Here is a 24943-nt window from a genome sequence, read left to right as displayed (position 1 = left end):
TTTCCAAAATGTCACACATCATTCAGGGTGCAGGTAGCTGCCTTGGTCACCTTACAGTCATGGATGACCATCAGGTTATACACATTTTTTTCTGATCTGGGCTAACAATTGCTTCATTTTGTTATAGATGCTGCACTCAATCAGATACAGAGTCTTTAATTTTGATTTTCACTATTTTGGCAATCTCTAGCCTTACCTGCTGGTGCACTGTGTTTGCTCACTCTGTCCCTTCCTGCTACACTCTGGTTCTTGTTTATCAGATCACTACTCTACTCTAATATCTCAATGTTTCTCTTTGATTCACCGCATCGCTGCTTGCATAATCCCTTCCCCCCACATGTTTAGTTTAAAGCCCCATCTCTGTCTTAGCATTGAATCCCTATAGTGCAGAAAGAGGTCATCCAGCCCATCGAACCTGCACTGACTCTCCGAAAGATCATCCTCACCCAGGCCTCCCCTCCATGCTGCCCTGTCCGCTTAATCTTGTGCACTTAACATGTCTGATCCACCTAACTGGCACATTTTGGACTGTGGGAGGAAACCGGAGCACCCAGAGGAAAGCTATGCAGACACGGGGAGAACATGCAAACTTCACACAGACAATAACCCAAGACTGGAATTGATTCTGGGACCTGGCACTGTCAGGCAGCAGTGTTACAGCACAGTGTACTGTACTGTACTACTTTCCTTGTTATACCACTCGCTGGTACACTGGCGCCAGCACGATTTGGATGAAGACTGTCCCAGTTCTCCCAGTGTCAGTGTCCCATGAATCTAAACCCATTTCTCTCTCTCTGGAGTTTAGAAGAATGAGAGGATATCTGATTGAGGTATATAGATGCGAAAAGGAATTGACAGGGTTGGTATCGAGTGGATGTTTTCCCTTGCTGGACATTCTAGATCGAGAGGCCACAGTTTTAAACTAAGGGGTGGTAGATTTAAACAAAAATGAGGAGGAATCACTTCACTCAAAGGGCTGTGCATCTGTGGAATTCTCTACACCAGAGTGCAGTGGACACTCAATCACTAAACAAATTTAAGGAGGAGATAGACAGCTTTTTAATTGAAAAGGGTTTAAAAGGCTGTGGTGAATGGGCAGGACGGTGGAGATGAGGCTGAGATGAGATCAGCAACGATCATACTGAATGGCGGAGCAGGCACAAGGGGCTTACGTGCTTACAGTGTTTTGAAATTTGTCAATGCCCCTGTCAGTGCCGTTGATGGAACGGATTATTTTCTGTGTGCAGTCTCATTGTGAAACACAGCAGAGAGGTCAATGCTTGTTTCCCATGAGCCCATGGAAAAAGCGTGGTAGCAGATTTGGAAAAGGTGTGAGAGTATCCTTGGGAAAAGGGATGGAGAGAGCTGGAAACAACACAAGGACAAGGAGAAGGCTATTAGCTCATTCAACCTGATCCAACTCTCAGTTTGATCATGGGTGCTCTGTATCTCATTTAGCTGACAAACATCACCATCCTGAAGCCTCAACCGACACTCACTCCAAAACCTTTTGCTAAAGTGTACTCCAGACCTCCATTACTTTCTGAGAATGTCTGAGCTGCATTGTTAAGATTATCTACCCTGAATCTGGATTCCCCTCTGTGAGAAACAGTTTTTCTGTATCTATTCAACTGAATAATTTGATTACTTTAAATTCCTCAATTAAATCATTGCCTCAACCTCCTGTATTCAAGACAATTCTCACCAAATTTATGCCATCAGACTTCAAATCAACTCTTTCCATCCTGACCTCGTTCCGTCCAATACAGTTGAAACATCAGGTATCTTTCCTTTATATTCCAGTCCCCTTCAGATAATATTTCATCCCTCATTTGAATTACTTCTTTACCTCTGCATTGGCCTTTTGAGATTAGTGTTTGTGGTTGTCTAAAACCTTCACATTCACTGTTCTCACCGTTACTCCAATTTGCCTGTCTTGGATCCAATATAGATGCAACATCTTATTAAATTCATTCATGAACCGGTAAAAGCACCAGAAATAAGATAAGGAGAAATTGTTTACCAAAGTGAGTTGAGGCGGTGGAAACAGATTCAGCATTAACTATCAAAAGGTCAGTGCACAAAAAGGAAAGAAGTTTTAGGGCTCTGGATGCCAATCAGGGGAGTGTGGTTCATTAGATAGCTCTTTCGTAGAGCTAGCAGAGAAACAGAGAGCCAAAACACCTTCATCTATGCTGCATCTTTCTTTCATTCTGCCATTCCATTTGCCACAGTCTTTCCCTCTGATTTAGTATGTCTATGTTCACTCTGCCAACATAACTTGTTGTTCCATTTATGTTAATGGCATCTCCAAATAACAAGAAAGAAATCTAGCTCTTAAAGCAAGTAAAGTAAAGTTTACTTATTAGTCACAAGTAGGTTTACATTCACACTTCAATTAAGTTACTGTGAAAACCCCCTAGTCGCCAAACTCTGGAGCCTATTCAGGTACACAGAAGGAGAATTTAGCATGGCCAATGTATCTAACCAGCACATCTTTGGAACGTGGGAGGAAACCAGAGCACTCAAAGGAAACCCATGCAGACATAGGCAAAACGTGCAGACTCCGCACAGTGACCCAAGCTGGGAATCGAACCCAAACCACTAGCATTGTGGAACAGCAGTGCTAACCGCCGTGTCAACGTGCTTCGTATCAGTCACAACTTTGTAATGTTTTGGAAAGCAGAGAGACTTGGGGCACAGTCTTCCGGCCGCTCATACCACACTCCTGCTGCAGTTTGACAGCCAGCCAAATCTCCGTTCACTGCAATGGGAAGGGAAAATCTCACCAGCTGGAATGATGGCAAGATTCTAGCCTTTGTGACCGTATACACAAATCCTTAAAGGTGGCAATTTTTAAAAAAAATGAATTTTCACGTAATGGGAGTAGTAACATTGAGCTGATGTGACCGGACTCAAAATCCGGGGGCCTGGAGCCCCAGCACTCCTCTGTCACTTCTTCTAGGTTCAACAAAGAGAAAGGCTGCAAAGGAGACACGACATCTACTGACATGAGTTCTGGTGATGTAAGGGAATTTAAATTCAATTAATCAATACGTATGGAATTTATAAAACCATCAAGTCTCATTAATAAGGGTCATGAAATCAGTAATTGTGGCCTAACTCCACTTTCCCCCTGTCCCCATCACCTCAACTCTCTCGTCAATCAGATATTTGTCCAAATAGTTCAATGACTCATCCTCCACTGCTCTCTGGCTCACCACCACCTCCTCCAGGGCAATTAGGGATGTGCAGCAAATGCGGGCCTAGCCAGTGTGGCCCACATCCCTCGAACAAATGAAGTATCAGTTGGAATATTGGGGACCATTCCAGGCTCCACATTTCAGGAAAGATATAAAAGGGGAACAGAGGAGGTTTACCAGGATTGGACCAGGGATAGCGGATACAGCAATGAGGGGAGGTTGGAAAAGTTAGGACTGCTCCCTTAGAAAGAAATGGTGAAGAGGTAACCAAGTAGAAGTTTATAAGATAATGAATAATTTTGACAAGAATAGAGCAAGAAAAACAGTTCCCTCTGGGGAATGGTCAATAAGTAGATATCATTGATTTAAAATCAGAGAGCTATAGAGGTTTACAGAATGGAAACAGGCCCTTTGGCCCAACTTGTCTATGCCGTTCTTTTTTTTTAAACCTCTAAGCTAGTCCCAATTGCCCACATTTGGCCCATATCCCTCTATATCCATCTTAACTGTCTAAATACTTTTGAAAAGACAAAATTGTACCCGTCTCTACTACTACCTCTGGCATTTTATCCCAGACATTCACCACCCTCTGTGTGAAAATATTGCCCCTCTGGACACTTCTGTATTTCTCCCTGTCACCTTAAAGCTATGCCCTCTAGTTTTAGACTCCTCTATCTTTGGGAAAAGATATTGACTATCTAGCTGATCTATGCCCCTCATTGTTTTATAGGCCTCTTTATGATCACCCCCTCAGCCTCCTACGCTCCAAAGAAAAAAGTCCCAGTCGATCCAGCCTCTCTTTATAACTCAAACCATCAAGTCCCAGTAGCATCCTGGCAAATCTCTTCGGCACTCTTTCTAGTTTAATAATATCCTTTCTATAATAGGGTGACCAGAAGTCAGCTGAAAATTATCGGAAGGGAAGACAAGGAGAATATTACCAATCAGAGGTGTCAGGATATGGAACATTCTTCCTGAAAAGTGGTGGCTGCTGATTCAGTAAATAATTTGGAAAGGGAGTTGGCCAGGTTCTTGAGGAAGAGGAACTTACAGGGTTATGGAAGCCAATAATTTCTTCCCCTTATTATGTTTAGTTTCTGTCTTACAGGTGGCATTTATTCTTCTTCCTCTTTCAACAAGGCTGCCATTTCTTTATTGCCCACTACAATATCCTCAAGGTTTGTCTTCAATGGGCTTACATTTCCCTGAGGCATTCTCTCTCTGTGTCTCTCAATAGATTTGTAAAAACTGTCCCGTTAGCTTTGACACCTCTACAAGTTATTTCACACAGCTTATTACTTTTCTTTTTATCCAGTCCTCGAGATTCTGCTTATATTTGTGCACTTTTTTTTTATCTTGCAGTTCACACATTAACTGCACAATTCATTACCTTTTATGGTTTTGTTTTGTAGCAAGACTTCACACCTTGTCCATAAATTTACGTGTTAGTGGTCTCAGTCAATGAAGTATGGTCACTTCATGTCTCACATTTTTAGACTCAATAGATTAAAATCTTGATTTGTGATCTCACTTCTGCTCCCTCCTCACAACAAACTTAACAGCATCCTCCCAAAGTACAACAAACTTAACAGCATCCTCCCAAAGTACAACAAACTTAACAGCATCCTCCCAAAGTACAACAAACTTAACAGCATCCTCCCAAAGTACAACAAACTTAACAGCATCCTCCCAAAGTACAACAAACTTAACAGCATCCTCCCAAAGTACAACATCTGAGAGTTGTTGCAGTTATTTGGCACCTTTAACTTAACAAAGTGTTCCAAGGGAAGCGTCATCACACAGAATTGGACACTGAGCCAGACAGGAGGTATGAGGAAAGATGACCAAAAGCTTGCTCGGTTGTTTTAAGGATTTTCCTGACAAAGATAGAAAGATTTAGGGAGGGAATCCCAGAGCTTGCAGCCCAGGCAGCTGATTGACAGAGCAATTAAAATCGGGAATACTCAAGAGGCTGGAATTAGAGGAAGGGAAATGTCTCAGAGAGTTGTCAGGCTGGAGGTAATTGTAGATATAGGGAGGGACTAGGCCATGGAGGGATTTGAAAACAAGGATGAGAATTTAAAAATCAAAGCATTGCATAACCAGTCAGCGAGCACAGAGGTGATCGGAGAATGGACTCGGTGTGACAACATGGACAGGAAGGTTGTAGACGTTAGAAGCTGGGAAGCCTGCCAGAATCTTACTGGAATAGGTAAGTCTAGAGGGAGTTTCAGCAGCAGACGGCTGGAGGCAGGGATGGAGTTGGGTGATGTTGCAGAGATGGAAATAGACGGTCTTGGTGATTGATAACTCACTTTGGAATCAAATTCGGCACCAACATCTTCGTGTTACGTTCACAAGATATTCCTTGACTAGCAGATTATTACCCAGTTCTGGCTCCATGCTCATCACTAAGCCTAGTGTGGCCTGTTCCATTGCCACAATAGTAACATAGAAAGATACAGTACAGACAGAGGACAAACTCTCTTTCAAAACCATCCCACTTTCTTTCAATAGTACAGTAAGCAGTTTCACACCCCCACTTCTTGTCTTCAAACAACTCCACAACCTCAAACAGACCATTGTCTGCACTAAACTACCCAGCCTTCAGGAGAACAGTGACCATGACCCCACACAACCCTGCCACAGCAACCTCTGCAAGACATGCCAAATCACTGACATAGATGCCATCATCTCACGTGAAAACACCATCCACTAGGTACATAGTACATACTCTTGCAACTTGGCCAACATTGTCTACCTGATACACCACAGGAAGGGATCCTGGGTTCATGTCACACTATCTGTAACCCCCACGACTTGCCTGGGCTTGCAAAACCTCACTAACTGTCCTGGTTTGAGACAATACATATCTCTTTAACCTGTGCTTAACGCTGTCTCCACTCACAATGTCTGCACCTGTAAAGATTAGATTACCTGTTGAGGCTCACATTCCAACCATTATCTTGCAATTGAGTCTGTGTCTATATATACCCTGTTTGTGAACTCAATCCTCCATTCACAATGAAGGAGCAGTGCTCCAAAAGCTCGTGCTACTAAATAAACCTGTTGGACTTTAACCTGGTGTCGTGAGACTTCTTACCTTCAAACAACTTGCCTATCCCACTCCAACACCGGCATCTCCTCATGAATTCCACAGCACAGAAGATGGCCATTTGGTCCACTTTGTCTGTGCCAGCCCTTTTGTAGAAATATCTAAATAATCCCATTCTCTGGTTATTTCTTCACATCCAGCTAATGTCTCTCCTTCCAGAAATTATCCACTTTGCTTTTGAAGGTTAGTATTGAATTGATCAGGCTGTGCATTCCAGATCTTCACCACTTGTTGTGTAGAAATGCTTTTCTTCATTTCACATCTTGTTCTTTGGTCAATCATTTTCAATCTGACTCCTTTGATAACCAACCCTGTAACAGGTGGAGAGTGTCTCTCGCTGTTTGAGGCAATGGTGTGAAATTGGAGGCATTAAACTAGCCACTGACTTCATGCTAAATCAGCTGTGATTCAGGTGACCAATCAGATATCACCCACATTTCAAATTGCTCCCACTATTCCAGGAATCCAGGCTGGACACATTCTGGAAAGTTGCTGCCTTTAGAACTGCATGAGCTGTTCCACTTTTGTAGTCAATATTAACATTAAAATTCCCCATTATAAGACACTGTTTCCCAAATGTTTCCAGCAATTGGAACCTGTTTGCCCCCCCAATGTTCTTGACAGAAGCCCTGTTAAACATCCTTATTACCTTAAAGATTAAACACAAAAAAAGAATAATTTTGTGCAATAGGTACAAACATACAAAAACAAATTTATATTTCTTATATATATTCATTTATTATCATTTAAAAGTTTTCTTATTCAAAGTACTTAAGTCTTTCCTTCATTTTGTCATTTTAATGGGAAAAATAATGTTTATATTCCTCAGAAATTCATTTAATATCAGAAATGCTGTGGGAGAGCTGGATTCTCGTACTCTCATTTCAGACACCGATACAAACACACACTCAAACACATACACATACGAACACAAACTCTCTCTCTCTCACGCAAACACACCTACACTCACATTCTCACCTCTCATGCACAGTCAAATACGCACTTTCTTACTCTTTCACATATACACATACCTCTCACATTCATATTCCCTCTCTCCCTCTTACACATACAAAACCACACCTAGACATGCACTCACTCAAATACGCAAACACCCTTTTACTCTCTCACGCACACACCGTCTCTTTCTCATGCCTGTGCTCACGTCCTCACCTCTCACACACACATTCACACTTCACATACACAAACACATTCTCTCTTTCTCACATACACACCCCGCTGCCCCTCAACCCTGCACTCTCACATTCTCACACTCATCTCCCTCTCTCACACACACATACAAACTCACACTCTCAAATCCCTCTCTCTCTCTCTCTTTCTGTCTCTCTCACACACACTCACTCACTCTCAGCTCTGTCTCCCTCGTCCCCATGCCCAGTGCTCCTCTCACCCCATGGCCGATATCTATCTCACACTGTCCGCTTTCTTCCACTAGCCTGGACCTTTGAGGGCTTAATTTCCTCCTGTTTCCATCCTGACTTGGAACTTTATTGATTGTTCCTTCACTGGGTCAAAATCCTGGAGCTCCTTCCCTACCAGCACCTACACCACATGGAGTGTAACAATTAAGGCAGCTTACCACTACCTCATCACCATCTTCTCAAGGGCAATTAGGGATGGGCAATAAATGTTGGACTAGTGATCAAAGCCTACATCCCTTGACTCAATAAAATAATTTGCTGTTTTTTTTATTCTTCTTGCCAAAGTGGAAAAGTTCACATTTTCCCACATTATATTCCATCTGCCAAATTTTTGCCCATTCACTTAACCTATCTATGTACCTTTGCAGACTCCTGTATCATCCCTACAATTTACTCTCTTACCTCTCTTTGTGTCACCTGCAAATTTAGCAAACAAACATACTTTGGGATCTCAATGGTCAATAGTTGAGACTCCCCAACTGATTCCCATGGCACTTCACTGGTTACATCTTGCCAAAACAAAAATGACCAATTTACCCCTACTCTTTGTTTCTTGTTGGTTTTTTAATGCTCTATCAATGCTGATATGTTACCCATGATCTCTTATTTTGTACACTTGTCTTTGATAGCACCTTGTTAAATGCCTTTTGGAGGTTCAAGTACATCATATCCTCAAGTTCCTCTGTATCCATTTTGCTTATTACTTCATTAAAAAATTCTAATAAATTAGTCAAACACAATTTCCCTTTCCCAAATTCATAGTGACTCTGATGATTGCTTTGAGACCTTCTAAGTGCTCTCACATCCTTAATAATAGACTCCCGCATTTTCCCTGACAGATATCAGGCTAACTACCCTGTAGTTTCCTGCATTTTCCCTGACAGATGTCAGGCTAACTACCCTGTAGTTTCCTGCATTTTCCCTAACAGATGTTAGGCTAACTGGCCTGTAGTTTCCTACTTTCTATCTGTCTTGTTTTCAAATTCCTCCATGGCCTCATTTCCCCTGACCTCTGTTGTCTCCTCCAATCCACAATGCTCCAAAATATGCACACTCCTCTGATTCTGATCTCTTGAGCATCTTTTAATTGCTACACCAATTGGTAACCTTTAGCTGTCAAAGTCTCAAACTCTGGAATTCTCTCCCAAGCTTCTCTGTGTCTCTGCCTCTCTCTCTTTGAGACACACATTAAAGCCTACCACTTCGATGAAGCTTTTGATCATCTGTCCTCATACAGCCTTACTCAATGTCAAATTTGTTCCAAAACACTCTTGGGATGCTTTCTCACATTCAAGGTGCTTACATTAAATACAAGTTGTTGTAATTTCCAAATCTCAGTGAACCGGTATGAGAGAAGTTCCCTTCCTTTCCCCTCTACTTTCTTTCCTTTGATAGTTTTACACTATGGCCTGTGGCTATGAGCCACTTACCAGTGGAAACATTTGTTGTTTTTTTACTTCCCCTGTGAAAACCCTTCATCATTTTAAGCCTTTCTTAAATCTCCACTTAACTGTCTCTGCTTTAAGGAGAACCATCCCAATTTTTTGAGTCTCACCACATTACTGGAATCCCTCATCCCCAGAATTATGCTGAGAAACCTCCTCCTTTGATATCCTTCCTAAAGTGCAATGAATCATACACAATATTCCAGCTGAGGCCTAACTATTTGTTCAATAAGGTTTGACACTGTTTTTGTATTCTATACCTTTTGTTAAAGAAAGCAGAATTCCCTTCTTAGCCAACGTTCCTGCCGTAAGCAAGGATTAGTCAACATGTATTCTGGTCCCTCAGCACATACCATTTGGATTTTACTGTTGTTCTCAAGGTGCTGTAGCTCACCCTTCCCCTCAATCAACTGTATCTGCCCATTTCACCAGTAAGTCTCTGTGTTTCTGAAGTGTGCACTACCCTGTTCACGTGTTAACGTATTGCTCAGTTGTGTATCCTCCCCAAATTTCAGAACTGATCTCCCTATACACAGTAACACAAGGGAAAAATTTGATCCTATTATCTGATCACATAATAAGAACATAAGAACATAAGAAATAGGAGCAGGAGTAGGCCATCTAGCCCCTCGAGCCTGCCCCGCCATTCAATAAGATCATGGCTGATCTGTCGTGGCTCAGTTCCACATTCCCGCCCTCTCCCCATAACCCTTAATCCCCTCGCCTATCAAAAACCTATCAACCCACGTCTTAAAAATATTTAGCGAGGCAGCCTCCACCACTTCAACGGGCAGAGAATTCCAGAGATTCACCACCCTTTGAATGAAGAAGTTCCTCCTCAACTCCGTTCTAAACCGCCTCCCTTTATCCTGAGGCTGTGCCCCCTAGTCCTACTGTCCTTTCTAAGCGGGAAGAGCCTCTCCACTTCTATCCTATCCATCCCATTCAACATCTTATACGTCTCAATGAGATCTCCCCTCATTCTTCTAAACTCTAACGAGTACAAGCCTAGTTTATTCAGCCTCTCCTCATAGTTCAACCCCCTCAACTCCAGAATCAGCTTAGTAAACCTCCTCTGCACTCCCTCCAGGGCCAAAATATCCTTGCGTAAGTGCGGCAACCAAAACTGCACACAGTACTCCAGCTGCGGCCTCACCAGTGCCCTGTACAGTTGCAGCAAGACCTCCCTACTTTTATATTCAATCCCCCTCGCTATGAAGCCCAGCATCCCATTCGCCTTCCTGACCACCTGCTGCACCTGCAAGCTGGGTTTTTGCGACTCATGCACAAGGACCCCCAGGTCCCTCTGCACCGTTGCCTGCTGCAGTTTTTTGCCACGTAGGTAATAGTCCTTCCTACCATTATTCCTACCAAAGTGGACCACCTCGCACTTGCCAACATTAAATTCCATTTGCCAGTTCCTGGCCCATTCGCCCAGCCTATCTAGAACAGGCTGACAGTTCAGTGAATTATTGAGAGGGTGCTGCATTGTTGGAAGTGCCGTCTTTCAGACAGATGTTCAAGATTCCACGGCACCATTTTGAAGGAGAGCAGGGGGGACCTCACCCCAGTGTCCTGGTTCAATATTTATTCCTCAGTCAACATCACTAAAAACAGATTACCTGATCATTATCATGTTACTGTCTGTGCACAAACTGACTGCTGCTTTTCCTACATTGCAACACTGACTATACTTCAAAGATGCTACACTGCCTTGAGGGGCATCCTGCCGCTATGAAAGGCGATTTAGAAATGTAGATCCTTACTTTCTTCCCTTTGTTTGATGATCTGTCTCTCTCTCCATTCGTCTCCCACAGTTTCATCAGGTGGTCGTGATGCTGAGTGTCTGCAGGCTGTTCAACCACATGCAGCATCACAGGGAGGGCGGAGAAGGAGGGTGGGGTGAGGGTTTATTGGTGGCGGGTTGGGGAAAGAGGAGTGCTCATGAATCTCCTGCCTCGGCCTCGGCCGAAAGGATCCTGAGGCTTGTCCTGGGCTCTCTCAGCAGCAGAATGGAAAGGAGCTTGAGTCTTAGTGATTCTGTATGACTCAGTGTCACATGACATTGTGGGATAGTTGTTCCGCTTCTGGAGTAATTGGCAGTTTGTGAATTTGAATTCAGTTTGGAAAGATATGGAAATTAAAATGCTGCTTCCAGGCAGCAACGATGCTATTGAATTGTTCTTGAAAAAAAAGCCCAGTTGGTTCACCGATGACCAATTAGGGGACGAAAATGGCCATCCTCACCTGTGACTGCAGCCCCCAACCTGTGTCACACGGCATTGTGCCCTAGCTGTTCTTAGATGTAGCCTGAATTCAGTCATCCCAAAGCCCTGACTGAAAGAACTGAGAATGTAATAAAAGCAAAGCAGTGTTGGCTTGTGGAGGCAGTTACATTTGCCTAACGCTTTGAATCTCTGAGTTTCAGACTTGCTTTGACACAATTTACAGGACAGGCAGCAGCACAATTCAGGCAGCCTCTGATTACCGTTTGCATAGCAAGTCAGTCAAACAAACCACATGCAGATGCTCTCTCACAAGGTTTAGGTTTTGCGTGTTAACTGTTTTTGTTTTATTTCTCTTGGGCTCAAATGGCACCTGTCAGAGACGTGAAGTCCCAGTCGCCAGATCACCCAATCCTGAGCCATGGGTTTTGATCCTGCAGGCTGCAGCAGGGTAGGGAGGCCTATAACCTATAACCTATAACTGATACCGGAGTTGAGGGGGTTGAGCCATGAGGAGAGGCTGAATAAACTGGGCTTGTACTCGTTAGAGTTTAGAAGAATGAGAGGAGATCTCATTGAGACGTATAAGATGATGAATGGGATGGATAGGATAGAGGTGGAGAGACTCTTCCCACTCAGAAAGGACTGTAGGACTAGGGGGCACAGCCTCAAGATAAAGGGGGGGTGGTTTAGAACGGAGTTGAGGAGGAACTTCTTCACTCAAAGGGTGGTGAATCTCTGGAATTCTCTGCCTGTTGAAGTGGTGGAGGCTGCCTCGCTAAATATTTTTAAGACGCGGGTTGATGGGTTTTTGATAAGAGAGGGGATTAAGGGTTATGGGGAGAGGGCGGGAATGTGGAACTGAGCAGTGACAGATCAGCCATGATCTTATTGAATGGTGGGGCAGGCTCAAAGGGCTGGATGGCCTACTCCTGCTCCTATTTCTTATGTTCTTATAACAGCGGAAGCTTTGCTGCTTCATCAGCTGAGGTTTGATGGATAATACTCTCATTGCCAAGGCAGGAGATGTTTGGCTTTAAGGCCCACACAGTAAGAAGTCTCACAGCACCAGGTTAAAGTCTAACAGGTTTATTTGGTAGTAAACACCTCTAGTTTTCAGAACGCTGTTCCTTTGTCAGGTGAGTGGAGAGTTCTGATGGCAAACAGGGCATATAGAACTCTCCTATCAGAACTGCAATCAGAACTCTCCACTCACCTGACAAAGGAACAGCACTCTGAAAGCTCGTGGCGTTTACTATCAGATAAACCTGTTGGACTTTACCCTGGTGTTGTGAGACTTCTTACTGTGTTTACCCCAGTCCAACGCCGGCATCTCCACGTTAAGACCCACACCAGGACGGAGCCGAGCTAAACAATGTGAGAGCAGCACTGTCAAAGCCAACGGCCCAGTCTACCCTCTCAGCTTGATGTCAAGATCAAAGAAAAGACGCTGGCTTCTCCCCGCATGTCCTGGCCAATACTTATCCCTCAATCAACACCACAAAAACACAACTGGTCACTTATTACGTTGGTTTTTGTGGGAGCTGGCTGTGCAGATCATTTTGCTTCCAACGTTAGTGACTGCACTTTAAAAAGTACTTCACTGTGTGTGGAGCATTAGGGACAATTACAGAAATGCAAATTACCCTATCTTGCCCAACTGCTCCCCCCCCAACAAAGTAACAACCCCCCCACCCCCACCCCCAACCCCCTCTCTTGCCGCCCCCTTCCCATCTCCCGTTGGCTCAGGTGGGGAGCTCTGTTCCAGTTTAAAATGCTGACACTGGAGCTCCACCAGCTGGAGCTCATTGGATTGTGTTACCAACTGAATGCTGCAGGGTCTGCAACGCACCTCAGTGTGGAATAGCTCTCAGACTGAACAGACCCTGGACCCCTCCTACTGTAAAGTCAGGATTCCTGAAATGACAGGGGGTGGGCTACCGTCACAAAGGGCCAGGGTGGAGCAGTGGGGGCAGGGTGGGGGTGAATCAGTCTCAGGAATGTTGAGGAAATGCCTCAATGAACAACTCTCCCCTCACCCTATTTCTTCTTCACATAGCCACACCCACCCCCCCCCCCCCCCCCCCCCAGCGCCTCCCCACCCCATCCCCAGGTTATCCCAGTGAAAACATTCCATCTAAGTCAGACATGTGAACAGAAAGAGCAGGAAGACATCCCAGAGGAAGAGCTGAACATTTCTTGCTTGCTGGAACTCCTGTAGTGCGTTTGTTTTGGGTTGTCCAGAGTGAATGTTGTGTTTTTTATCTGTGTGTATAAAGCATCATTGTGTAGCATGTAGCAATATTGACATCTCGCAGAGGAATGTGAGCTGATGCACATTTTCTCAAGGAATAGGGAGAGGCAATGTTGATTAAATGGCTCAGTGTACATGGACAGAAGGACTCGTACATCGAACTTTCAACTTGATGGGACACATAGAGAACAATTTGCAAAACAGAGGGGATATTGGGCTTCATAAATAGAAGCATTAAGTACAAAAGCAGGGCTCATTTTCAACCCCAACTAGAGTATTGTGTCCGGTTCTGGTCACCACATGTTAGGAAGGATGTGAAGGTCCCTGAGAGGGAGCAGAGATTCATCAGAATGGTTCCAGGGGTGGGGGATTTTAGTCACAAAATTAGATTCAAAAATCTGGGCTTGGTCAGCTTGGAAATGGAGACGATATTTGATAGAGGTGAAGAAAGTAGTGGCAGGTTTAGATCAGATAGATTTATGGTTTTGGACAAGAGATGCAGGGGGGAATGTGAGGGAAAAGTGTTTTACACAGTGAGTGGTAATGACCCAGAACTCACCGTCCACCAGGGAGATGGAAGCAGAGATAACGAATGATTTCAAAAGTAAATCTACAGGTACTTGAGGAGAATAAAGTTGCAGGGGCCACAGGAAAAAAGTGTAGCAATGGAACTGACTAGATTGCTCTACAGAGAGCCAGCATGGACTCAATGGGCCAAATGACATTTTAGCTTCATAGAATCCCATTCAGGCCATGGAGTCTGCATTGACTCTCTGACAGACTGTCTTACCCAGGCCTTCTGTCCAACGCTATCGCCATAACCCCACACATTCATCATGACCAATCCACTTAACCAGCCCATCTTTGGTGTGTGGGAGGAAACCGGAGCATCCAGAGGAAACCTACACAGACATGGGGAGAATGTGCAAACTCCATCCAAACACAGGCAGAATGTGCAGACTCCACCCAGACCTGCAAATACCACATAGTCACCCAAGACTGTGCCACCCTTCCTGTGTTGTAAATGACTCTTTGACTCAAGGCCACCTGCGATCAGTGATGATTGTGGCTGTCCCAGTGCAGGAAAATAAGGAAATGAGGGAGGAAGTATAAGGAGATTGCATTTGTATAGTACTCTTCCCAACCAGACGATGTCTCCAAACACCTCACAGCCAATGAAACCTTTTTGAGATGTGGCAAGAAATTTATACACCTCAAGATCCAACAAACAGCGATGTGATAAGGAGCAGATATTCTGATATTAGGGATATTGACTGAGGAATAAATATGGGCCAGAACATGAACACAATAAAGCACAAACTGGACTGAACCAGGTGTGAGGCAGTGTTGGAAATGAAGAACAACCATGATCATCTTCCCAACTATGCCCAGACACTAAATGCCAGCGGGTGCCAGCGATGGCCACATTCTGACAATGACCTTGTGCCAAAGTGTCAGTACCATGTTGCAAAGGAAACTGGAATTTAGGAGCATAGGAGTAGCACGAGAGCATTCACTCACTGCAATGACGGTTCATCTGTATTTTCACTCAGACTTGGTTCCCTAACCCTTAGCTAACAAAAATCTCACAATCTTATTTTGAAACTTTTAATTGACCCCCAGCCTTGACAGCCCTTTGGGGGAGAGAGTGCCAGATTCCACTGACTTTCTGTCCCTTGATATCACTCCTGAATGTCTTGCTTCTAACTTTAAGATTATATTCTATTGTTCCAAATAAGAACATAAGAACTAGGAGCAGGAGTTGGCCATCTGGCCCCTCGAGCCTGCTCCACCATTCAATAAGATCATGGCCGATCTTTCTGTGGACTCAGCTCCATTTACCTACCCGCTCACCATAACCCTTAATTTCTTTACTGTTCAAAAATTTATCTATCCTTACCTTAAAAACATTCAGTGAGGGAGCCTCAATTGCTTCACTCGAAAGGGAATTCCACAGATTCACAACCCTTTGTGTGAAGAAGTTCCTCCTCAACTCAGTCCTAAATCTGCTTCTCCTTATTTTGAGGCTATACCCTCTAGTTCTAGTTTCACCCGCCAGTGGAAACAACTTCCCGCTTCTATCTTATCAGTTCATAATCTTATATGTTGCTATAAGAACTCCCCTTATTCTTCTGAACGCTAATAAATATAGCCCCAGTCTACTCAGTCTCTCCTCATAAGCCAACCCTCTCAACTCTGGAATCAACCTAGTGAATCTCCTCTGCACCCCCTCCAGTGCCAGTATATCCTTTCTCAAGTAAGGAGACCAAAACTGTACACAGTATTCCAGATGTGGCCTCACCAGCACCTTATACAGCTGCAACATAACCTCACTGTTTTTAACCACCATCCCTCTCGCAATGAAGGGCAAAATTCCATTTGCCTTTTTAATTACCTGCTGCACCTGCAAACCAACTCCTTGAGATTCCTGCACAAGGGCACCCAGGTCCCTCTGCACAGCAGCCTGCTGCAATTTTTTACCTTTTAAATAATAGTCCATTTTTCTGTTATTCCTACCAAAATGGATGATCTCACATTTACCAACATTGTACTCTATCTGCCAGACCCTCGCCCACTCACCCTAGACTATCTATATCCCTTTGCAGATTTTCAGGTCCTCTGCACACTTTGCTCTTCCACCCATCTTTGTGTCATCTGCGAATTTTGACACGTTACATTTGGTCCCCAACTCCAAATCATCTGTGTAAATCATAAACAATTGTGGTCCCAACACTGATCCCTCAGGCACACCACTAGTCACTGATCGCCAACCAGAAAAATACCCATTTACCCCCACTTTTTGCCTTCTGTTAGTTAACCAATCCTCTATCCATGCTAATACATTATCCATAACACGGTGCACCTTTATCTTATGTAGCAGTCTTTTGTGCGGCACCTTGTCAAATGCCTTCTGGAAATCCAGATACACCACATCCACAGGTTCCCCATTGTCCACTGCACATGTAATGTTCTCAAAGACTAATGGGACTGAAGGTGACAAGTCCCCAGGACCGGATGGAATGCATCCCAAGGTTCTGAAAGAAATGGCAGAGGTGATAGCGGATGCCTTAGTAAATATTTATCAAAATTCGCTAGACTCCGGGGAAGTGCTGGAAGATTGGAAAACGGCTAATGTTACACCACTGTTTAAAAAAGGTAGCAGACAAAAGGCAGGGAATTATAGGCCGGTTAGTTTAACGTCTGTAGTTGGAAAAATGCTAGAATCCGTCATCAAAGAAGAAATAGCGCGGCACCTAGAAAAGAATGGTTTGATCGAGCAGGCACAGCACGGATTCATTAAGGGGAAGTCATGTTTGACGAATTTATTGGATTTCTATGAGGATGTGACTAGTGCGGTAGACAGAGGGGAACCGGTGGATGTGGTGTTTTTAGATTTCCAAAAGGCATTTGATAAGGTGCCGCACAAAAGGTTGCTACAGAAGGTTAGGGTGCACGGAGTTGGGGGAAGGTATTAGCGTGGATAGAGGATTAGCTGTCTAATAGAAAGCAGAGAGTTGGTGTCAATGGGTGCTATTCTGGATGGCAGTTGGTGACTAGTGGAGTGCCGCAGGGGTCGTTGCTGGGGCTTCAACTGTTTACCATTTATATAGATGATCTGGAGGAGGGGGCTGAGTGTAGGGTGACAAAATTCGCTGATGACACAAAGATGAGTGGTAAAGCAAATTGCGTGGAGGATGTGGAAAGTCTGTAGAGGGATCTGGATAGGCTGAGCGAGTGGGCGAGGACCTGGCAGATGGAGTATAATGTTAGCAAGTGTGAGGTTATCCACTTTGGCAGGAATAATAGTAGGAGGGATTACTATTTAAAAGGCGAAAAGCTGCAGCATGCTACGGTGCAGAGGGACCTGGGGGTCCTTGTGCATGAGTCACAAAAACCCAGTCTGCAGGTGCAGCAGGTGATCAGGAAGGCGAATGGGATGCTGGCCTTTATAGCAAGGGGGATAGAATATAAAAGTAGGGAGGTCTTGCTGCAGCTGTATAGGGCACTGGTGAGGCCGCAGCTGGAGTACTGTGTGCAGTTTTGGTCACCACACTTGCGGAAGGATATTTTGGCCTTGGAGGGAGTGCAGAGGAGGTTTACTAGGCTGATACCAGAGATGAGGGGGTTAGCCTATGAAGAGAGACTGAATAGACTGGGTCTGTACTCATTGGAGTTTAGAAGGCTGAGGGGGGAACTTGTAGAGACATATAAGATAATGAAGAGGATAGATAGGGTAGAGGTAGAGAGATTATTCCTGCTTAGAAAGGACAACAGGGCTAGAGGGCACAGCCTCAAGATAAGGGCAGGGGGGAGGTGGCAGTTTAGATCAGAGTTGAGGAGGAACTTCTTCACTCAAAGGGTGGTGAATCTCTAGAATTCTCTGCCCGTTGAAGTGGTGGAGGCTGCCCCGCTAAATATATTTAAGTCGCGGGTAGATAGGTTTTTGACAGACAAGGGAATTAAGGGTTATGGGGAGAAAGCAGGAAAGTGGAACTGATCCACTTCAGATCAGCCATGATCTTACTGAATGGCGGGGCAGGCTCGAAGGGCTCGATGGCTTACTCCTGCTCCTATTTCTTATGTTCTTATGTTCTAGAATTCCACCAAGTTTGTCAAACATGATGTATCGTCATGAACCCATGCTGTGTCTTACCAATGGGACAATTTATATCCAGATGTCTCACTATTTCTTCCTTGATGAAAGATTCAACCATTCTCCCTACTATAGAAGTTAAGCTAACCGGCCTATAGTTACCCACCTTTTGTCTACCTCCTTTTTTAAACAGTGGCGTCACATTTGCTGTTTTCCAATCTGCGGGAACCACCCCAGAGCCCAGCAAATTTTGGTAAATTAGCACTAGTGCATTTGCTATTTCTCCCGCCATCTCTTTTAGTTCCCTGGGATGCATTCCATCAGGACCAGGAGACTTGTCTACCTTCAGCCCCATTAACTTGCCCAACACTACCTCTTTCATGATAATAAGAACATAAGAAATAGGAGCAGGAGTAGGCCATCTAGCCCTTCGAGCCTGCCCCGCCATTCAGTAAGATCATGGCTGATCTGAAGTGGATCAGTTCCACTTTCCCGCTTTCTCCCCATAACCCTTAATCCCCTCTCTTATTAAAAACCCATCAACCCGCGTCTTAAAAATATTTAGCGAGGCAGCCTCCACCACTTCAACGGGCAGAGAATTCCAGAGATTCACCACCCTTTGAGTGAAGAAGTTCCTCCTCAACTCCGTTCTAAACCGCCCCCCCCCTTTATCTTGAGGCTGTGCCCTCTAGTCCTACTGTCCTTTCTGAGCGGGAAGAGTCTCTCCACCTCTATCCTATCCATCCCATTCATCATCTTATACGTCTCAATGAGATCTCCCCTCATTCTTCTAAACTCTAACGAGTACAAGCCCAGTTTATTCAGCCTCTCCTCATAATTATCATTATTACCCTATAATTATCATTATAATGATAATTTCTAGATTCTCACCTGCCATAGCCTTCTTGTCATCAATTTTTGGCATGTCATTTTTGTCTTCCACTGTGAAGACCGACACAAAATACCTGTTCGATACCTCAGCCATTTTCTCATTTCCAGTTATTACATCCCCCTTCTCGTCGTCTAAAGGACAATGTTTACTTTCACCAGTCTTTTTCGTTTTATATATTTTAGAAACTTTTGCTGTGTTTTTACATTCTGAGCTAGTTTACTCTCATAATCCATCTTACCTTTCTTTATAGCTTTTTTGTGGCTTTCTGCTGATGTTTAAAGATTTCCCAATCCTCAAGGCTCCCACTAATTTTTGCCATTTTGTATGCATTTTATTTCAATTTGATACCCTCCTTTATTTCCTTAGATTTCCATGGCAGATTTTCTACAGTCCTTCCTTATCATTGGTATATACTTTTGCTGAGTTCTTTGAAAGTCCTTCACTGTTCCTCAATTGTCCCACCATAAAGATTTTGCTCCCACTCTACCTAAGCCTACTCCTCCCTCATCCCTTTATAGTCTCCTTTATTTAAGTATTGGATTTTACTTTCTCATGCTCCATCTGTATTTTAAATTCAACCACACTGTGATCGCTTCTTCCAAGAGGATCCCTAACTGCAAGATTATTAATTATTCCCGTCTCGTTACACAGGACCAGATCCCTTGTCAGTTCCATTACATATTGTTCGAGGAAGCTATTGTGGATATATTCTATGAACTCCTCCTCAAGGCTGCCTTGACCAACCTGGTTTAACAAATTGATATGTAGATTAAAATCCCCCATGATAATTGCTGTACCAATTTTACACGCATCAGTTCTTTCTTTGTTTATTTCTCACCCCACCATGATGTCATTATTTGGTGGCCTATAGACTGTGCCTATCAGTGACTTTTTCTCCTTACTATTTCTAATTTCATAGAATCACAGAACCCTACGATGCAGAAAGAGGCCCTTCAGCCCATTGAGTCTGCACCGAACACAATCCCACCCAGACCCTACCCCCATATCCCTACATATTATACCCACTAATCCCTCTAACCTACACATCCCTCGACACTAAGGGGCAATTTCTTAGCATGGCCAATCAACCTAACCCACCCAAATGGATTCAATATTTTTTCCATAGAACTTATATCATCTCTTACTACCACGCTGATGTCATCCTAAAATATCAGAGCTACACCACCTCCCGTATCTTCCTGTTGGTCCCTCTGAACAGTCTGATACCCCTGGATATTCAATTCCCAGTTGTGACCATCCTGCAACCATGTCTCTGTAATGGCCACCCAATCATACTCGTTTGCAATGATTTGTGCTGTCAACGCATTGTTTCGAATGCTATGAGCATTCAGATAAAATGCCTTTATGCTAGTTTTTTGTACCTTCTTTTTGAATTCTAACACTTCCATTAATAACATCTCCTGAGTTCTCCTTCCTTTTAACTTTTTCCTGATTTTTGATGTTGTTGGAACTTTCTCCCCACATTTTGTCTTTGCTGCCACCTTCTCGGACTCCTTACAGAGATTCCCATCCCCCGGCATATTAGTTTAAGCCCTCCACAACCGCTCTAGCAAACATTCCCCCTAGGACCTCAGTCCCAGTCCTGTCCAGGTGTAACCCGTCCAATTTGAACAGGTTCCACCTCCCCCAGAACCGGTCCCAATGCTCCAGGAATCTGAAACCCTCCCCCTGACACCATTTCTTCAGCCACGTATTTATCCGATATCTCCTCTCATTTCTACTCAGACTAGCACGTGGCACCAGTAGTAATCCTGAGATCACTATCTTTGAGGTCTGATTTCTTAACTTTCTTCCTAGCTCCCTGTATTCTGCTTTTAGGACCTTATCCCTTTTTTTACCTATGTCGCTTGTACCAACGTGTACCATGATCATTGGTTGTTCACCCTCCCTCTTCAGAATGTCCAGCAGTTGTTCCAAGACATCCTTGACCCTAGCACCAGGGAGGCAATATACCATCCTGGAGTCATCTGTAGAAAAGAGCTTCTCTCACTATTAACCCTGATAAACCTGTTTTTAATGTCTTAAATTCCTCAATCAAATCACTGAATGCGAAACCTTCTCAACTTAAGGAAATAGAAACCTAATTTACACAATCTGTCGTCAGCCTCAAAGCCCCTCTGGTAAATTGTACTGTACACAATGGAAATCTAATATATCCTTCCTAAATTGCAGTGCCCAGTACTGAGTACAGTCTGATACTGCTATCCTTTCAGATAGAGCCCACCATTCCATTTGCCTTTGGGTTAGGTATTCATATAGACGATGAACCAAATCTCTCTGCTCCTTCACATCTCCTCATGTCCCACCATCAAGAAAATATTCCTGTTTCTCTCTCTCAGCGTAAATATTGAACTCCATGTGCCATAGCTTCAATCACAATGTCCTAAGCTGTGCGGGTTAGGTTGATTGGCCATGATAAATTGCCCCTTAGTATCTGGGGGATTAGGAGGGTAATTTTGTGGGGTTACGGGGATGGGACCCGGGTGGGATTGTTGTCAGTGCAGGCTAAATGGACCAAATGGACTCCTTCTGCACTGTAGATTTTATGATTCTGTGATTCTACTCGCTGGAGAATTTGTGGAGACTGTATGATCATGTCCACAGATGATAGTGAATGGACTGCTCCTGCTGCTATTTCTGGTGTTTGTGTCCTTGTGGATCAGTGGCTACCGTGTCTTACAGCTGTCCCAACTTTCATTTCTATTTGCATTGTGCCCCACTTTGTTTATGTCCTTTGCAGAAGATATACATCTATATATTTCTATAGCACCAATCACAATACTCCAAAGAACTTTACAGTCAATAAAATGCTTTTCTGAAGTGTATATACTGCTGTAATGTAGGAAATTTTCACACAACAAGCTCCCAGAAACAACAAAATGACAGGGATCAGATCAGCTGTGTTACATGATGTTTGCTGCAGGATAAATATTGACCATAAAGCTTGGAAAACTCCCCTGCCCTTTGTAAAAGGACAATGGGACTTTGAATTTCAACCAAGAGAGGAGACTGGTCCTCAGTTCCACATCACACTTGAAAGGTAGTGCCTCTGACAATTCAGCACTCTCTCAGAACTGCACTGAACTGTTGGTCTAGATTTGTGCTTGAGACCTTGGAATGGGCTCTGAACCCATAATCTGACTCAAAGGTGAGCATGTGCCTGACACCCTTGCAATGCCTTGCTCCATCTATACAGGTCTTGACATGGGCTGTGGAACCTGGCCTATATGGCTCAGTCCAGCATCTATGAACTGGGGCATCAAAAGAGCTGGATAACTTACACTGTACGAGAGGAGCGGTTCAGGATTTCTGCCCAACACACATCATGGGGAGATGCTGTCGACCGTGATTGGACATAATTCTGGAGATGTCATCACAAGTCCTCCAACCGTCCCTCTCCAAACCTTACACTGTCTGACACATCCGGTCACATGTTAAGCCATATTTGTAGCCAATCAGAAAGCAAACGGACTCCTGATTATCCGGTTTGAGAATTCTTGACTAAAAGCATTTTATTGACTGTAAAGTTCTTTGGAATATTGTGATTCAAAATAACATGTGATCGAGCAGGATTTTCCTCGCACCCCTTGCATGTTTCGCAGAGGAGGCCCACCAATGGCCAGCACCAAGATCTTCTGGTCCCGCCATTGCCAATGGGCTTTCCTGTTGAGAGCCAGTATGTAGAAAACCCAGCAAGGGAAGAGGAAATTTGAATGGTGGAAAGGACATCAGTGAGGCATATTTTGGTTTTAGTGATCATAATTCAATTAGATTTAGAGCAGTTATGGAAATGTATGGGGATAGAGCAAGAACTTTGAACTAGGGAACGACCAATAAATTGGGGATATAGTTTCAAAGAATCCCTGCAGTACAGAAGGAGGCCATTCAGCCCATCGAGTCTGTACCAACAACAATCCACCCAGGCCCTATCCCCGTAAGGGGCAATCAACCTAACCTGCACATCTTTGAAATGTGGGAGGAAACTGGAGCATCCGGAGGAAACCCACGCAGACATGGGGAGAATGTGCAAACTCCACACAGACAGTGACCCAAACCGGGAATTGAACCCTGGTCCCTGGCACTGTGAGGCACCAGTGCTAACCACTGTGCTGCCTTTTGGTAAAAATGGACTGGAAACAATGATTGACAGTAAATTGTGTCAGAGCAGTGAGAGATATTCGAGGGAAAGACAGGAAGAGCTCAGGATAATTAGACTAAGAAAATTGACAGGGCTTCCAAATCTAAACCCTCTCCCCCACCCCACCCCAGAGATCAAAGCTCATACTGAATAGGATAAAACAAAAAAGAGAAGCCTAGGTCAGATACTGAGAGCTAAGGACTGCGGAGAGCTCAGGGAGTATAAAGAATGCAGTGGTGAAATTAAAAAGGGGAAATTAGGAAAAATAGGAGATAGCATTCTAGATTATTGCAAAGAAAACCAGTGATGTTCATGAGCACATAAATGCAAAAGATTGATCCGTGTCAGTTAGAGAACAAACAAGTAACGTGTGTGGAGATGGAGAACATGGGTATGGTTATTCACAAATATTTAGCATCAATTTTCCCAGAAGAGAGGGACCAGGCAGACATTGCAGTTAAAAAGGAGGACAGTGAAATTCCGAATGGGAGAAACATAGTGACGGGAGCAACAGATTAATGGATTTCTCAGACATCAAAGCAGATAAGTCCCTTGGACTGGAGGAAATGTATTCCAAGCTGCTGAAGATGTGAGCAGCATTTTCTAGCAACAGACATGGTGCTGGAGGACTGCTCATACTGTGTCCTTGGTTCAAAAGAGAGAACAAGCTAAACTGAATAATTGTGAACCATTCAGCCTAACCTCAACAGAGGAAGAAGGATTGGAAAAAATTCTGAAAGTCTGTGTAAATGATCATTTCGAATGTCACAGATTAATCACGGACAGTCAAAATGGATTTGGTGAGGGAAGGTCACGCCTGACTGGCTGGATTGAATGTCTTGAGGTTGTAACAAGGAAGGTCAATGAGGGAAGTACATTTGATCTAATTTACATGGATTTTAACAAGGGTTTTGACAAGGTTTTGACAAGGTCTCATGTGGCAGACTGGTCAGAAAGTAAAAACTCTCAGGTTCCAAAGGCAAGGGGGAAAATTGGGTCCAAAAGGCAGGGAGCAAAGGGTAATATCTGATTGGTCTTTGTGTGACCAAAAAGCTGTTTCCAATTGGATTCCATGGTTCTATTCTTGGTTTATACCCACAGATCCTTGAAGGTCAGAGGACAGAAAGATGAGGTGCTAAAGAAAGCATGCAGAGATGCATTATTAACTGAAGCTTTGAATATCAAAGCAGGAATGCTGGAACAGTATTAACAAGTTAGAGCACAGCTGGAGTGTTGTTTACAATTCTGATCACTTACAGGAGGGATGGGATAGCAATAGAGAGTTTTAAGTTTATTCATTATTGTCACAAGTAGACTGACATTAACATTGCAATGAAGTTACTGTGAAAATCTCGCAGTTGCCACACTCTGGCACCTGTTTGGGTACACTGCGGGAGAATTTAGCATGGCCAATCCACCGAACCAGCACATCTTTCGGACTATGGGAGGAAACCTACAGAGACACAAGGAGCATGTGCAGACTCCACATCTTTCTGGTAGTGTGGCGACCAGAATTGAACACTATATTCCAAGTACGGCCTCACTAAGGTTCTATAAAGTATCAACATGACTTGCCAATTTTTAAACTCAGTACCCCGGCCGAAGAGGACAAGCATG

General features: G+C 43.9%; 1 protein-coding gene across 1 annotated transcript in view; it reads right to left on the bottom strand.

The window, feature by feature from the left end:
• Positions 1-11145, bottom strand: part of LOC145352392 (putative G-protein coupled receptor 132) — a 52114-nt gene extending 40969 nt beyond the window's left edge. The window contains exon 1 of the mRNA XM_080202177.1: positions 10969-11145. The gene's annotated coding sequence lies outside the window, so the exon portion shown is untranslated. The remainder of the gene's footprint in view (positions 1-10968) is intronic.
• Between the last annotated feature and the right edge of the window lie 13798 nt (positions 11146-24943).

Source organism: Carcharhinus amblyrhynchos, chromosome 14 (assembly GCF_965287045.1).
Source record: "Carcharhinus amblyrhynchos chromosome 14, sCarAmb.v2.hapA, whole genome shotgun sequence".
Taxonomy (NCBI): Eukaryota; Metazoa; Chordata; class Chondrichthyes; order Carcharhiniformes; family Carcharhinidae; genus Carcharhinus; species Carcharhinus amblyrhynchos.
This window is presented reverse-complemented; position numbering and strand designations above follow the sequence as displayed.